Source organism: Dendropsophus ebraccatus, chromosome 4 (genome assembly GCF_027789765.1).
Source record: "Dendropsophus ebraccatus isolate aDenEbr1 chromosome 4, aDenEbr1.pat, whole genome shotgun sequence".
NCBI lineage: Eukaryota > Metazoa > Chordata > Amphibia > Anura > Hylidae > Dendropsophus > Dendropsophus ebraccatus.
This window is the reverse complement of record NC_091457.1, coordinates 5,866,875-5,877,661: the sequence shown is the minus strand read 5'-3', so window position 1 is coordinate 5,877,661 and position 10,787 is coordinate 5,866,875.

Below are 10,787 nucleotides of genomic sequence, written 5' to 3'. Positions count from 1 at the left end.
CAGTGTAAGAAGTAACATGGATCCTAATAGAACAATTATTGATATCCCATCAGAGTAAGTGAGAAATTCTAGCACTTTAGAGATACATTGAGTCTGATTGACATTGGGCCACTCATGGTCGGGACATCTCCTGCAGGTTTTACTGTCTGAAGAAAATATAAAAATAATATAGTCATTGATCACTGATATTACACGCTTTAACAATATATGGAATCTGTGATTATTAACTTTATCAGAAGAATAGCGAGGTGTGCTGATAAAAGGAACCGGGAACCTGACAGATCTCATTAAAGACAATAGAATGTTGCTGATGGTGTTCAGACCAATCTGTAGATATTGCTGGGAGAATCATGTGGTAGAGTACATCACCCAATGTTCAGTTCGGATCCCGAGCCCTTGCAGATATACGCAATTACTTGCATACATGTATCATGCAATATGCGCGAGGAATGCTATGCCGCAGCATAGTCATCTATGCAAGTCAAGATGTCCCAGAGAGCCTCCCCTTTTGGCCTCGGAGAACTTAAATACATTGGGAAGATAATGGACAGGATGGACCATGGTGGACGCCTGGTCACTACAGGGTAAGAAAGGAACCTATAAAGTGCTAAAACCCTTCCTAAACTGACTAACTACTCTTGTGAATATTGCTGCCTAACTATATTCAGATGCTTTCCCTGCTCGTTTCACTCTCCCTACTGAACAAATCAGGAAAGAGTTTGAGAAAATTTGCCTCAGTGTTGTGTTTTTATAGAATGTGCGTAGCATACGTAATCGTACAGCCAATCACAGTAATGCCAGTAGTGAACATGGCTACTATATTACCTGATGTGCCCTTCCTTCCCCACCACTTCATTGCCTCTTTCAAATTGGGTGGAGAAAAGTTACACAGTTGTGTACATCGCAAGATAAACATTCACATGTTCGAAAATGATCGCTCTAACCATTCCGATCATCGAACAAATTGTTAGTGATCGGTGAAAACGAACAATTGGCATCATGTTCATACAAACATACGAACAATTACAAAAATGTTTGCTCATCACTACTCTGGACAGGCAGCAATATAAGTCTACGGATCCAGTCCATTGCAGCTGGATGGTGATCGTGGTCATTCGGGAAAAGAATCATGAATCATTTGAAAGCATGATTCCTTCAGCGATATGGTCGAGGAATGAGCTGTCAGACCTCGAGCGATCAAAACTTTTCACATTTGTCGCTCTAAATTATAGTACACTTAAAAAATCATTTACAATTTTTTTGTTTGGTGCTACAAATTGTAAAACATAATATTCCTCACTTATGCTCCTTAGTGACCATCCCCTATAGGCCATTGGGTGAGCACAACCTGTTTTATAACATCCATGAGGTCATTGAGGAACGTTAATCAAATCAGTCTCTCTCTAAAGTGTAAAATGATACCAGAAAATTCTTCGGAAACTTCACACTTCATATTACCCACATATCCAGATGTGTGAGAAGAGCAAACTGAAAATTCGGGAACCTACAGGGTTAGGGAAAGTAAACATCCCCAACTTGGGCTGCTCCAAATAAGATGAAAATCAGACAATGGGCCCTTCAGAAGATGCGCTTGCTTTATCCCCTTCATGACTAAAGACCATTGATGCCCGGATGTCCAAGGCATACTAAAGCACTGCTCTACTCCTCGCCTTCTAAAAGCCAGAACTCTTTGGGGGAGATCCATCAAAGGGTGTAAATTTTAGACTGGTGCAAACTGCCCAATGCAGCCAATCACAGCTCATCTTCCAGCTCTGGTGAAAAAAAAGAGGAGCTGTGATTGGTTGCTGTGGCAAGTTTGCACAAGTCAAAATTTTACACCCTTTGATAAATCTCCACCTTTGACTTTTCCACCAATGGGGCTGTTTGGGGGCTAATTTTTTGTGCCATGATTTATTTTTTTTATTTATTTGTTATTTTTTTTTTGCAATCCGGGATTTTTCTTTTTTCTCGTCATTACAATGTTCCCATGTAGAAACAATGTCATTATATTTGAAAAGTTATATGTTTGTTATTATTATTATTATTATTATTACTATTTTACCTATTTTTATGTTTGGGTGCAAGTTTAACTTTCATTAGGGGAGGAGATTTGTAATATTTATTAATTAATATATTTTTATTTTTTTAACACTTTTTAGGTTCCCCCAGGAGACTTTTTATAAGTAATTATTAGATTGCTTATACTGGTTAATGCTATTTATTGATCAATGAGATAGGTGTTCTGTTACTAGAGTTTGCCTGAGGAAGACTCTAGGAGCAGATCACCAATCCAACAGCTCAGAGGTAACAGAAATCTTTTTTCAGGGAAACTGACCGGAAATCCTGCAGTGCGACAGGTACACCCTTAAATGCCAGTATTTTTTATAGATCACAACATTTAAGGGGTTAATGGAGGACAACAGTGTGATCGCTGCTGTCTATCATTGTGCCAGTGTGAAGGGTTGTTCACACTGAAACAGCGAAGCACACATCAAAGTTTCCTCCACACTGGGAAGGAATAAATTCATTTTAACTGCACGGGGCATTGGCACTTGGAACGAATATAGCAGTAGGGGTGGCGTGAAGTGATTAAACGTGTTTTCTGAGGAAAAAAATTACTAATATCAGTCACTGATAGTCACGGTCACAGCTGTTCAGCCTCCACATTACAAAGTGAATCAAGCTTGCCTCACTATGTATGTGGTGCAACTGCGGTTCAGTAACCGCTACACAATGGAAAACATGGATTTGTAAGTGAAAAAAAAACATTGCTGAAAACCAAGGGGGGCACATTTTTTGTGATTTGCCTAGCTATGAGGCCACATGTGACTTTTTGAACAATATATTTTAGGCTATGTTCACACTACGTACGCATCCGTACGCATTTCATACGGCGCCGTACATGTGTGGCTGAAACAACGGCCGTGCGAATATTCGATGTGCGGGCGGATGCGTACGCAGTGTGTACGCAATGCGTACGCAGTGTGTACGCAATGCGTACGCATTGCGAACGTACGCCCGTAGTATACTTACGCTTCCTGAGCCCCCTACGAAGCGATCTGACAGCGGTCTTTTACTTGGAAATCTTCACCTAGCCCCGGACACCCCACAGAACCTTTTGGATCGGCATAGAAGAGCGGAAAAATGAAGAAATCACCACTTCATACGGAGCCGCGGGATACGGATACGGGCGTAAGTTATAAGCCTTCCGTCCAGAAACAATGGTCTTGTTCATTTCTTACGGCGCCGTATACGATCCCGGCGTACATTCGTACGAAGTGTGAACTGTGCGGCCGGGATCGTATACTTTGCATTGTACGCTAACTACGTAAGTTTCCGGCCGCGTATTCACGGAGCGCGCTACGGACGGAAACTTACGTAGTGTGAACATAGCCTTAAAGTGAAACTATCAGTAGGGTAGACAAATCATAACTGCTGATAGCTTCTTATTGTGCACGGGGTGCTGAAGATTAGAGATTAGAGATGATTGAACCTCGGAGAATACACCTAATGCAATCCGCCCAATGCACTGGAATCCGCCCAATTTCACTGCATTGGGCGCTTTAACTAGCAGCCGGCAGTGTTATTGTTTGGCTTGTCTCCCTGAGATCAGCAATCTGTTTCTCTGAAGGTGAAAGTTAGACTCTTACCTTTATCCTTAGTAGAGATGATCGAACCTCGGAAAATCCTAGGTTCGATCGAACTCGAACATACCTTCCGCATTAGATTACTGATGCCTTCCCGGTCCATAGGAAAGGAGGAGAATGTCTGGGGACTGCCTGGAATTCTGGGATTCAGACTATCACCGAGGCTGAATCACAGAATTCCAGGCGGTCCCCAGGATATGCCTCCGAGAAGGACCAAGCCTAGGGGTGGCTCCTGTAAGGAAACCACCAAAACCACCACATTAAGTGGCCCTATAAGTTAATATGACAAGGGAAAAACCGAGGCCAGGTATCCATCCACATTCAGCTGTTCTGGGGATTCTGGCTAGGTGGGAGCAATGCCTAGTAGAGCCATAAGAGAAACAGATCGCTGATCTCAGGGAGACCAGCCAAATGATAACACTGCTGGCCGCTAGTGAAAGGGCCCAATGCAGTGAAATACTAGGTGCATTGCCCCCTGGGAAACATGAATACGCAAAAGAAGAGCCCGTGGAGCCTATCAAAGAGTCTCGAAACACAGGACTAGCCAGATATCCCTCCTGTAAGGAAACCATCAAAACCACCATAATAAGTGGCCCTATAAGTCAATGTAATGACAAGGGAATACAGCCATAAGAGAAACAGATCGGTGATCTCAGGGAGACCAACCAAACGATAACACTGCCTCAGGGAAACATGAATACACAAAAGAAGAGCCCATGGAGCCTCATCAAAAAGTCTCGAAAAACAGGACTAGCCAGATATCCCTCCATGAAGGACCAAGCCAAGGGGTGGCTCCTGTAAGGAAACCACCAAAACCACCATGTTAAGTGGCCCTATAAGTCAATGTAATGACAAGGGAAAAACAGAGGCCAGGTATCCATCCACATCCAGCTGTTTCGGGGTGTTGCCCCTCATCAGTGTAGAGCAGGATTCTGGCTAGGTGGGAGCAATGCCTTGTAAAGCCAAAAGAGAAACAGTTTGCTGATCTCAGGGAGACCTGATAACACTGATAACACGGCCAGCCGGGGCCATTTCCTTGCGCTTTGCAGTTTAATGCAGCGAGTAGTGAGGCCATTTGGAGCACTAGGGGTGGGATTACGGCACCAAGAGCACCAATCCAGAGCGCCCTTGGCTGCCTTGCTCCATTAATAATAATTAGAAGGTAATGGATGGTCAGGGGAGGGCCGGATTGGTGTTCTGAAGACAGTAGCCTCAGAGCCTCAGCCTCAGTGCTCAAAACGGCCTCACTACACACTGGATTAAACTACTAACTGCACAGAAACGGCGCCGAGGATGACAGTAAGAGACTTACGGTCATCCTCAGCGTCCTGTGCACAATAGGGAGCTATCAACAGGTTGGGTTCTTCTAACCTGCCGATTGTTTACCTTTAATAAATGATGAACGGATGGTCTGAAATGCCGTTTGTCTAAATAAATCACATTTGGAGCAGCTGAAAATTATTATATTTATGTAGACATCACATTTGGAAATCCTACCGGATGTATTTGATATTTCCCCTTCAAAACATGGCACACAGCTGTAACAGCAGGGATGTATTGAAGTCCCTGGGATTTTTTTGTTTCCTGGTTGACAACTTTTTGTACATACAGACTCTGGAATCTGAGAGGAAACAATTCAGTGAAAATGTTAAATTTGACAAGAACCAGTTATTTTATTTCACAATTATAACATCTCTATCAATAGCGTGTCTGCACAGATATGTCCTCACTCAGTGGGAAGAGTCAGGGACCCTTTTTGGAGAACGCAAGGTTGAGAGGGATAGCAGCGGTGAGACCTATTCCAATTGGACACCACTCTGCTAGCTTTTGTAAAAGGGATGGAGTTTAGGGTCTAGATTCCACCTGATATTCCTTGACTGCACCTTAAAGAGGTACTCCAGCAGGGGGGGGGGCACTTTTTCGCTGGGACCGGGGAGGAGGTGGCTGAGGGAAAAGACATCCACTCATCTCCCCGGTTCCAGCGGCGGTCCCGCATCGCGGCGCTCCGGTGCCCGGTTCTCGGCCGCTTTCTTGTCTCTGATGCGGGCCGACACGTGACATCTCAGGTCCGCTCAGCCAGTCAGTAAAGGAGGAGGGATCCGTTTCAAGTCCGCTCAGATCTTGCCTCTGTCACTGACTGGCTTAGCGGACCTGAGACGTATCATCTCGGGCCCGTGTCAGACACTAGGAAGCGGCCGGGAACCGCGGACCAGAGCACTGCGATGCGGGACCCGCTGCTGGGATCGGGGAGGTGAGTGGACGTCTTTTCCCTCAGCCACCTCCGCCCCGGTCCCAGCGAAAAAGTGCCCCCCCCCCGCTGGAGTACCCCTTTAAGCCTTACGTGGCTCCTATTTCTGTGCAATTCTGTGCTCAATGTGCACCAAAACACCCCAGCATGAAAATTGTTTGAGGATTACCTATTAGATTAGACTAGATTAGTCTAGTCACATTGAGCAAATTGTGCAATATCAATGCAAGTGTGGAATACCAAAGTGCATTCAACATGTGCTATAAAATGCATCTGCCACAAGAGGCATATAATGCCAAACTTAGAGGAAAACAATAATGGCAGGAAGAAAAATTTATAACAATTCATTAAAAAAAAAAAAAAAAAAAAATTGCAAAAAATGAAAAAGGCAAGAAACAAGAAATGATGAAAGGTAAAGTAAGAAATCACATGGTGCAAGGAAATAAAGGACAACAAGATAACAGCTCTCATGGGGGTGGATGGAGTCCCCACGCGTTCCGTCCTCAAGACTTCCACACCCGCATTGATATTGCACTATTTACTTAATGTGACTAGACTGATATATAGGTAGCTCTTAATTTATTTTCATGCTGGGGTGTTTTGGTGCACATTGAGCCCTACAAAGAGCATAGGACTGAGGATTCCCCACACACACGGTACAATGACTGTCAAAGAAAGGGCCCCCAGATAGATGACAGCGTCTCTGTTTGAAACTGTAAGCACTTGCACTAACTATGTTCGTATATAATTCCTCCAAAGCCAGCACGTGACCCAGCAAGGAACATTCTTGATCACTCTTGTAACCTGAGGCAGCATTATGTCTCTGACCACAAGAGGCCGCTCTCTGTACCGGTGCACAGCACGGACGAATGATGTGCCAATGTCACTCATGCACTCGCTGGGACTGTGGATCAGTGCTGGACTTTCCTTCATTCCAATATTGTATACCTACCTTTTTATTTATGCACCCCAGCTGTCTTCCATGAAGATTCGTCCTGCCTTCCATATTTGCTCCATTTTAGGGGACTGATTGTATGCAGTGCGGGATAGCTATCTCTCACCATTTTTCTTTTTTTGAGTTGCCTCCTGGTTTCTGCGCTTAGTGCCAGTCTTTTCGGGAGAGCCGGCCCGCTAGGAGCCATGTCACAGAGGGGAGGGGATATTAACCAACGCAGGCCCCCAGGCCCCCACTGTGGCCATATCCCCTCCCCTCTGTGACGCGGCTCTGTTGATTAATATCCCCTCTGTTATGCGGCTCCGTTGATTAATATCCCCTCCCCTCTGTGACGCGGCTCCGTTGATTAATATCCCCTCCTCTCTGTGACGCGGCTGCATTGATTAATATCCCCTCTGTTATGCGGCTCTGTTAAATAATATCCCCTCCCCTCTGTGACGCGGCTCTGTTGATTAATATCCCCTCCCCTCTGTGATGCGGCTCCGTTGATTAATATCCCCTCCCCTCTGTGATGCGGCTCCGTTGATTAATATCCCCTCCCCTCTGTGTCGCGGCTCCATTGATTAATATCCCCTCCCCTCTGTGACGCGGTTCCATTGATTAATATCCCCTCCCCTCTGTGACGCGGCTCCGTTGATTATGATCCCCTCCCCTCTATGACGCGGCTCCGTTGATTATGATCCCCTCCCCTCTATGACGCGGCTCCGTTGATTATTATTCCCTCAGATGCGGCTGGATTGTGGAGCAGGTAAGGTATCCTACTAGCGGCAGGGGGTTAATTGGGCTGGCACTTACATACTCGCAGCAGGATGACAATCCCGCTGCGAGTATATTACCACTTTGACACTGACAGGGGAGGTATCTGCAGCGGATTTTGCTGCGAACTCTCAGCATGAAATCCGCTGCGGATACGTCCAGTGTGAATCTATCCTTAGAGCGACTCTGTACCCACAATCTGTCCCCCCCCAAACCACTTGTACCTTTGGATAGCTGCTTTTAATTTAAGATCTGTCCTGAGGTCCGTCAGGCAGGTGATGCAGTTATTGTCCTAAAAAACAACTTTTAAACTTGCAGCCATGTGCCCAATGGCCGGGGCCTAGAGTGTGTGTGCATTAGGCTGACATAACCTCTCCATCCATTAGGAATGCCCCAGGCAGATTGCCTCCTATTCATCAGCTGTGAGGACACAGCACATGGGCTGGATTGTTAAGGCACCTGTGCAGTGTTCACTGCAGAGGAATAGGAAAAATACTGCCAGTGGCATTCCTCATGATGAGGAGGGAGGGGAAGAGGGACGGAGGGTTGCTGCAAAGTTAGGGCACAGAAACTCTAGGCCCCGGCCATTGGGCATAGGGCTGCAAGTTTAAAATTTGTTTTTTAGGACAATAATCGTATCACCTGCCGAGCGTACCCCAGGGCAGATCTTGGATTAAAAGCAGCTATCCGAAGGTACAAGTGTTTTTTTTTTGGGGGGGGGGGACATATTGTGGGTACAGAGTAACTTTAAGACATATTATAGGTTGTTTGAAATTTTTTTCCGATAAACCAGCCAAGTATTTTTCTATTATATCCACTATCTATAAGTAAAAATCATTGTAATTCATGTAATTTGTCCAGATTCTTCTCTACTCATCCACAAATACAAAATGTTGATTTTGGCAGCCATGTTTCCTAGCTTTCCCATAACTACCACCTACTGTATATCCTGCTGTTATAAATCAGTGGTCTTTTTCAGGTGTCTCTTCTTCTGTTGAACTATAAGTCCCAGCATTTGCTGGAAGCCTTTTTTAGTTTACCAGCAGTTGAAGCTCCTCAGGTTGAAGACCACATCGGCTGCATCGTGAAGAACAAGAATTTGGGTCTCGCTGGATAATGGCTGCTTACCTCATTGTTGATGGTTTTCCATTTAATGGAGCTTTTATTGATTCTTTTTGTAATATGTTCTGCAGTGTAAGGCAGGAAGTGGCCAACAGAAATTCTTTCCCATGATCCATTAACTACTATATTATTATGGATCACATAGTTAGTTACCAGTTCTCCGTACTCATGCATGGCCGAATGTCCCTTGTTTATCAAATTCTTGTTTAACTGTGAAAAAAAAGATTTTATTTTTTGAATTTAAAGTTTTTATTGTTATTAAGCAAGTTAATAATTTAAATATAAATTTTAAAAGGGGAGAAAAAAAAACTACTTTAACTGTTACACAATCTGAAACTGTTGCTGCCATTTTCTCCTTTTAATTTAAAAGACCATGGAGGACATTTACAAAGGAGTCTAATTTGAGTGACTATTCTAATAAAGATTGGTGTATATTTTTTTCCAATATCTTGTGACTGATTTATTAAATAGTAGCCATGGCATAGTGAATGCATCTAAGCAGCAAGCATATTCACCTGGTACTGACCAGACGTAGGCCTTTTAAAAAGTCGAAAAAGATAAATTGGGTGCAAATCCCGGATTATCAGAACTTTTGGGTGAATATTCAAAACAGGCATCTAAAAAATATTCACCTGTTAAATACTGGTTCATAAATAGAACTTAGACCAAAAATCTGTGAAAAATCAAATTATTCACCAAAAAGTAGGCTCAAAGCCCTTGATAAATTTGCCCCCTAGTGATCTGTAACTTGTAAATCACTTCTTTTATCCAAAATGACTCCTTAGCTCAGAAGGACACCTGTAAAGTTTTAGCCACTAGGTGTCTCCCTCCCCCGCACTCTTCTCTCCACTGCCTGTTGTTAGAAGAATTCTGTCTATAACAGCAGCAAGACAAGGAAAGAGCACAGAAAAATTAGGAAAAAACTTAGTTATTGCTAAGTACAGTAGAGAACCAGCACTGTGTACATGTATGCTGTCTTCCTTCTTCTGGGGGTCCACACTGTGCTTGATAGGGAAAATTAAAGCATTCTGTCTCTAGAAGCAGCAGTAAGACCACAACAGAGAACACGAAAATAGAAAAAAACCACCAGCACTGTGACATGCATCCTGAGTCTGTCTTCCTCCTCCAGAGGGTCCACACTTGGCCTGACAGGGTAAATCAAAGCATTAAAGCCTTCTCTCTCTAGCAGCAGCAAGACCAAGACAGATCACAGAAAATGAGGAACACACTTAGTTATTGCTAAGTGCAGGATACAACCAGAACAGTGTACATCTTTCTCCTCTAGAGGGTCCACACTGTGCCCGACAGGGAAGACCAAAGCATCTGGGAAAACTACCTATAAAGTTTCGAGATGTCCATTGTGTAGTTTACAGTTTCTTCGTGTGACCTCACATTTTTTTTATATATATGTAGCTTTATATTTTGACTTTCAAATAATAGTCAGATAGTCGTGAACTTAATTATCACCAGTATCTGGTGATAGTCGTGATTACAATGTACAGTTAGGGGATGTGTATTAGGCATACAAGCTCTGCAACAAAAAAACATCCACATCCTCGACTGTATAATCATACCCATCACCTGATATGCTGGAACTGGCTCAGTGAAGGACACTGGATGGCAAATGCTTTACACTGTCCCAGTCTTGTGCTACCTGTGGTTCTGGCAGCAGAAAAATGATGACACATAAAGTTTTCTATTTTTTTTCTTTCAGCTTCTAAAGATGTTTTTTCATCTTGTGAAGATGAAGTAGATTACTATGATATCAATGTAGGATTACTGGGGGCTGAATTTGGTCCTAAGAATGAGAGGGTTACATGTTGGTGATGCCCTCACTTTCTAAGATGGGGAATCCTCTTTAGGCCAGTTTCACATGTAACGGATCTGCAGCTGTTTTAACGCTGCAAATTCATAGTAAAATCCGCTGCAGATCCCTTGCCTGTCATTTTCAATTAGATAACATACTCGCAGCGGGATTGACATCCCGCTGCTAGTATGTAAGTGACAGCCCCCTTAACCCTCCGCCGGCCAAAGCATACATTACCTTTTCAAAGCTTCG